The following is a 6,000-nucleotide window of genomic DNA, read 5'->3' on the forward strand; positions in this document are numbered from 1 at the left end:
AAAAAGAACCCAGGCTATAAGAAAACATCACACATGTCTACCCAGGGCTTGGCTTCCCTTCCAACTAGTAGCCTTTTCATGATTCAAAGAAAGCCCCATCGCTTCCTCTCTAGTGAAGATGTTTCAACACTCTCCTTAACGCCCCATCCAACTACTTTCCCTCTTGACTTGGTGATGCTCCAATTGGCTTAGCTGGAGTCAACTGCCCACCCATCCGCTGGGGGAGCAGAGGGCGTCTAAATTAAGAACGCCCCAAGACTGCACACAGGTAAAATAGCTCCCCCCAAACAAGGAGGGAAGGATGCCAGTGGCCAGAGGATGCGAACTCCTAGGCATGGTGTATGTGACCCGTCACAGCAAGGCCCTGCCAACTCTTCAGGATGCTCTCCTCCCTCCTCTCTTCATTCCCTCCCAGCCGTCCCATGTGCCGCCCTCTATGGCATCTGCCTACTTTTGGACTCTCCTTCCCTACACCTGGCTTGGTCCCCTCCAGTTCAATTTTCAAGACCCTGTTCAGCTATCAACTCTTCAGCAAGTCTTTCCCGACGACTCTCTCTTCCTCCCTCGCCGCCCCTCCAGGGGGGATGCCCTTCTCACGTGTTCCCATGCCACCCAGTTGTCATGATATGATCAGATTGTCTGTGTACTTTCTTTCTCCCCATAGATGGTGGGCTCCCTAAGGGCAGGGCCATATCTAATTTACCTCACTAATCCCTGATGGGTAATGGAGCAGCAAGTATACAACAGGCATAAGGCTATTCAATGCATAAAGGGAGCTCCAGACTTATCAATAACCCCTGGTCTATGCTGGGAAATATCAAGCTCAAACTTTTCCATTCTTTTTGACTTTTTACCAAGCATGTTTGCTTTTACAGCACCATACGGGTATTCTGACATGACTATTTTTTCATTGGTGTGTCATGCGAGGCCTGCTTCCTGAGCTACAGGGCAGCGGTCGTAGCCTCCTGTTTGTTGATTTTTGTCAGCCTTAGACGGAGGGGCCTTTGTGGACTCAGCACACAGAATCCTATTCCTTAGGCCCGTGTGCTTGCAGTACTGTGCAGCAACTCGTGTCAGACGGTTTGGTCTATCTAAAGGGTCCTCTGCATTCTAGTTTGTCAGCATTACACCTCCCAGTGCTCATCTGCACCACGGGGCTGGGAACGCCTGCCCTGAGGGGTAAGCAGGACCACGTGTGCAAAGGGCCTAGCCCAGTGTGAGTCACAGACTAGGTTTTTCCTCATAAGTTGTTGAGCACATTTATTTCTCCTGAGCTGTGTGTGTGATAAACACCCCCCTCCCTGCAAAGGTTAAAGAACAGGATGTAGTGGGGCCTGCAGGTTGTCTTATGCAAACGCATTCCCCCTTTTTGTGGAAGGCGATTGTATTGAGGGCAAAACTGTGCTTAGACCACATCTACCAGCTAGGTGAGGCCCGTGGCTAAATTGACAGATACGGGACGTGGGTAGAAGTTGCTGGGGTTCAGGAAGGGCCCTTTCTAAGTGAGGGTGTGATGGCTGGAGCTCCAGCCTCCATTCTGGCACAGGAGGGACCTTTGAGGGTGGGCGCCAATATGTAAAGATGAGAAAGCAGGCGAGTTTGGATCCCTGGGTACCTACCTAAGACTTCCTTTCATGACAGAGTTTTTAAAACCTCATGGGTTTACAATATTGAAATTTCGTTGTTTCTGCTACCTGTCGGTGACCCAGCAGCCCGTCTGTTGCACAGCAGGCACTGGGTGCCTGCCGGGCGGGGCTCCCAGCCCAGCACCTCCCACCCCTCCTGGAATCCTTGGGAAGGCCCTGGGCCAGCGGGGGCTGGGTGGCAGGGTCACGCCAGGATGGCATCAGGGGCACAGAGGGGGGAAACTAGCAGGAGCGCCGCGTCCCCGGGAAGAGGCAGCTGAAGCCTGGCCGCTCCTTCCCCCCCTTCTCCTGCCCACGTCCACTCCGGTCTGAACGCAGCGGGAGTCAGAGCTGGACATGGGCTCCCGCAGCCGGGCAGAGGCGGGCCCGCACCCGCCAGAGCCTCTCACCCCGCACGGCCTGCACCCTGTTCCCTGCACGCTCCTGAGGCCCAAGGCCCGCTGGGACCGGGCTTTGAGGCGCCCAGAGCCTGAGGCTGAGTCACAGCCGCCACGGGCTCACATTGGTCGGCGATCCCCTCCCCTGGTCCAGGTACAGGGAAGGCGAATGACTTTAGTCCATGGGCCTCATTTCCTTGGAGCCCTCAGTGCTCATCAGAACCAGGCAGGGGAAGGCCCCGGAAACTGCTCCACCCGCTCCCTGAGGTCAGCAAGCCCATGGCTTGTTTCTGGGTCGTGGAGCAAGAAGGATTTGAAGTCTTGCAGTTTGGGGGTCTTGCTCTTCACCTCCAAGCCAATGTTGACCCTTCATCTATAAAGCCCACCACTGTCCGGAAGTCATCCTCACGAAACTGTCCAGAGGTCAAGGCTGGGGCCCCAAGCCGAAGGCCCCCCGGAGTGATGGCACTTGGGTCTCCAGGACAGGGGTTCCTGTTGGCTGTGATGGATACAAGCTCCAGCACCCGCTCAGCCCGAGCCCCATCCAGGCCCTCGGGCCGCAGGTCCACCAGCACTAGGTGGTTGTCAGGCCACCAGACACCAGGGAGTAGCCTCGATCTGGCAGGACACCATCCACGGCCCGAGCATTCTTCAGAGCCTGCAGGGGTACTCCCGGAACATGGGGTGCGGGCCTGCTTTAGGGCCACAGCCACTGCAGCAATGGCATGGTTGTGGGGGGGCCCTGCAAGGACGGGAACACAGCAAAGCTGATTCGGTCCTCAAACGTATAAGGGATCCCCGGCCAGTCTTGGGGTCCACAGACTGTACCCCCTTCCGGTAGAAGATGAGTCCTGACGTGGCCCCTCGAAGTGTCTTGTGAGTGGCAGTGGTGACAACATGCGCATGACTGAAAGGTGAAGGGATCACCCTGCCAGCCACCAGGCCACTCATGTGGGCCATGTCTGCCAGCAGGTGTGCTTTGGCCTCCTCACACACCTCTCTTGTGCGGGCACAATCAACGAGGCGGGCACAGGCGCTGCTTCCAGCTATGACGGGCCGTGGTCGGAAAAGTCGAGCAGTGATTGCCAGCCGGGCATGGCCAGTGAGGCCAGTTTGTGGGTTCAGTTTATAGGGCATAGACTCAAAGAAGATGGATGCGGCTGAGATCCTCTGGACATCGGACATACAGCCATGGGCGAGATGGCCACCGTCAGGCAGGTCCAGCCCCATGATTGGGTCGTGAGGCTGCAGAAGGGCTGTATAGGCCCCAGATTGGCTGGGGACCCCGAATAAGGCTGGACATTGACTCCCCGCTGTGCAGGATCCAGGTCAAAGGCCTCCAAGGCCCGGCGTTGACACAGCAGCTCGATTTCATCCCCTACCTCTGCTCCTCCAGAATATCTCTTGCCGGGATAACCCCCGAGGACTTGTTGTTCAGACAGGACCCCAGGGCTTCCAGCGCAGCTCGACTGCAGAAATTCTCTGAGGCAGTGAGTCCAGGCCACGACATTGCCTGCCTTCTCCCTTTCAGGAGCTCCCACAGCTCAGGGTCACTGTCTGACAGACTCCCCTGGCCCGTCCAGCCCCTGGTTGCTTCTCCAGTCTGGGTCTGGGCTGCGATTGGCGGGGAAGGCCTGGCGGAGGGGGGCTCCTCGGCTGTGAGGCAGCAGGACCAGGGGCTCCAGGCATCCCGACCTCCAGCTGCTGCGCGGTGAGCCTGGGGCCCCTGCATTGCGGGGAGGGGGTCTCGGCTGCAGGTTCTGGGGGGTGGGTCCGCACCGTGGCCACCAGTTAGCATTCCACTTGTGAGCTCTTCTATTTCTTTCAAAGAATGTTTTGATATTTCACATCAATACTGCAGGTGATTAAAAACAAATTAAGTTAGAGTTCAATCTATGTATAATGATTACCTGAAAGAGAATGAAGAAAGCTCTTATCTTCCCCTTTCCTTTAACTGCTTTCTTAACACTTGAAAATTGGTCCACATCAAAACAGTAGGTTTGCATCTATAAATGCAACAATGCTGCCTTTATTATATACAAAGGCTTCACAAAAGTCAGCAAAGAAACAATAAAGTAATTTACCAATTCAAGCAATTCTACCTGAAAAATTCTACAAACTGTATAATTCTATATACTGCATATTTAAAACCTATTTAATCAATTATATGTATAAGCAACTGAATTTACTATCATTGATCATCCTGCATTGAGGAAGCAAACACAAGTTAGACACACCTAGAACTAAAATGACCATTTTGAGGTTACCAGGCGACACTGAAATAATAATTTACTGGAGCAATTATCACATGTAATAAATGATCAAATGTTATTTTACCTATTTTCCTGCTATTTCGTATATAGTTTCATTCTTTTTTACCTTGACATGCCTTTCTTGAAGGTCTTAGTTACTCATTTGGACACTTTCTTGCACTCTACTAATAGTGAAACTCTTAAGGAGTTGGCTTCTATCTACAAAACACCAAGAGCTTTAAGTTCCTTATTTAGTCTCCTCTCCAGCTGTGAGTCTACACCTTGCCCATCTGTGTATCTGTCACTGACGGCCTTCCTCTCCCTTATAATTTGGTGCTCCTCATGTGGTGCTGGGGGAGGAAGTGGCTCAGCTAGTGGAGGAGTTTGATGGAGGGAAGAGCCCCCAGCCTCTGAGAGGGCTAATGGGCGCAGGGCTGCGATGGAGAAGCAGCAGGTGTGAGGCAGAGGATGGCAGTGGCTCTGGCCTTGGGTGATCCCCAAAGCCTTTCAAGGGTTTCTAAGCTGAGCCCGAAAGACAAGCAGCTTGAAAGCTCACAGGAGAAAAGGCAGAAGAGATGAGTGTGTGTTCAGGTCAGAGGGCCCGGCTTGGGAAAGGCCAGGAGGCCAGCAAATGTGAGGAATGTAGGATGGGAAGTAATTTGGGTCGTGATTTCAGCAGAGCACATGTGACAGAGGAGAGGTGAAGCTGGAGAAGCAGGCAGGGGCCACCCCAGGAGGGTCTGCGAGGCCGTTCTTGCCTGCAGCTTGGTCTGGAGAGCAGTGGCAAGTCTGATGCCCTTCAGCTAACGGGTGGGGAGGGGACAGGGCTGTGGGAAAGGGGTCCCCTGGAAGACATGAAGACCAGAGAGAAGGAGCCAAGTAAGACACAAGAGTCGTCTGAATTTTTCTCTGACCTCCCCCATCATTTAGGGGCAGAGTGGAGAAGACCTGACTGTAGATTGAGGACGAGCAGAAAAGAGAGCAAGTCCAGGGCGCCCCCCAGCTCCCCTGCTTGCAGATGACACGCAGAGCATTTACACACACACACAACAAACAATACCACCCACAGAACACTCCAGGGGCCTTTTAAATAAGGAAACTAGATGAGGCTTAGTGCATAGATTCTGTACCTTTTATTTTGCTGGTTCAGGGCTTATGTGGTTGTCAGGGTTTTCCTTGATTTTCATCTTTGTTCTCAATTAGTAATATTGTGATAGAGCTAAACTCTCAGGCATGAAATTATAATACCCTGTATACTATTTCACACAGTTTTTTAAAACCATTAATATCTATAAAGAATTAAGAAGCATTAATATCTAATGGTGATCCATTTTATGTAAATCATTCAAAAACATGACTTTTACAAGATATATAATAGAATAACTCATCAAAATGTATCTAATCAATTCCATTTGTTTCAACTTTTAGTGTTAGTAAAACTTTCCACAGTTCTGAGCATGTCTTTAATTGTATTTTAGACTAAATTCCTACAAAATAAAATGGTGGGTATTGACAATAAAATATTTAAATTTCTTGATCAAAAAAAGCAAACTATTTCCCAGAAAGCCTACCAACTTATATTCTCTCAAGACACATTTGAAAGTGTTTATTTTACCCCACAATCATTATTTATTCTATTTATTTTGAAAAATTGTAAGCTGAAATATGTTCTCATTTAATTTTGTATTTCATTCTCTAGTATATTGATAAAAATCCCCTCCCCTT

The 6,000-nt window shown here is 51.0% G+C and overlaps 1 pseudogene; it reads right to left on the bottom strand.

Moving 5' to 3' along the window:
• Positions 1-2,229: 2,229 nt before the first annotated feature.
• LOC107546001 (serine hydroxymethyltransferase, mitochondrial pseudogene) lies at positions 2,230-3,755 on the bottom strand (annotated as a pseudogene).
• Positions 3,756-6,000: the final 2,245 nt, after the last annotated feature.

The sequence above is a fragment of the Miniopterus natalensis genome, chromosome 12, assembly GCF_054644295.1.
Source record: "Miniopterus natalensis isolate mMinNat1 chromosome 12, mMinNat1.hap1, whole genome shotgun sequence".
NCBI lineage: Eukaryota > Metazoa > Chordata > Mammalia > Chiroptera > Miniopteridae > Miniopterus > Miniopterus natalensis.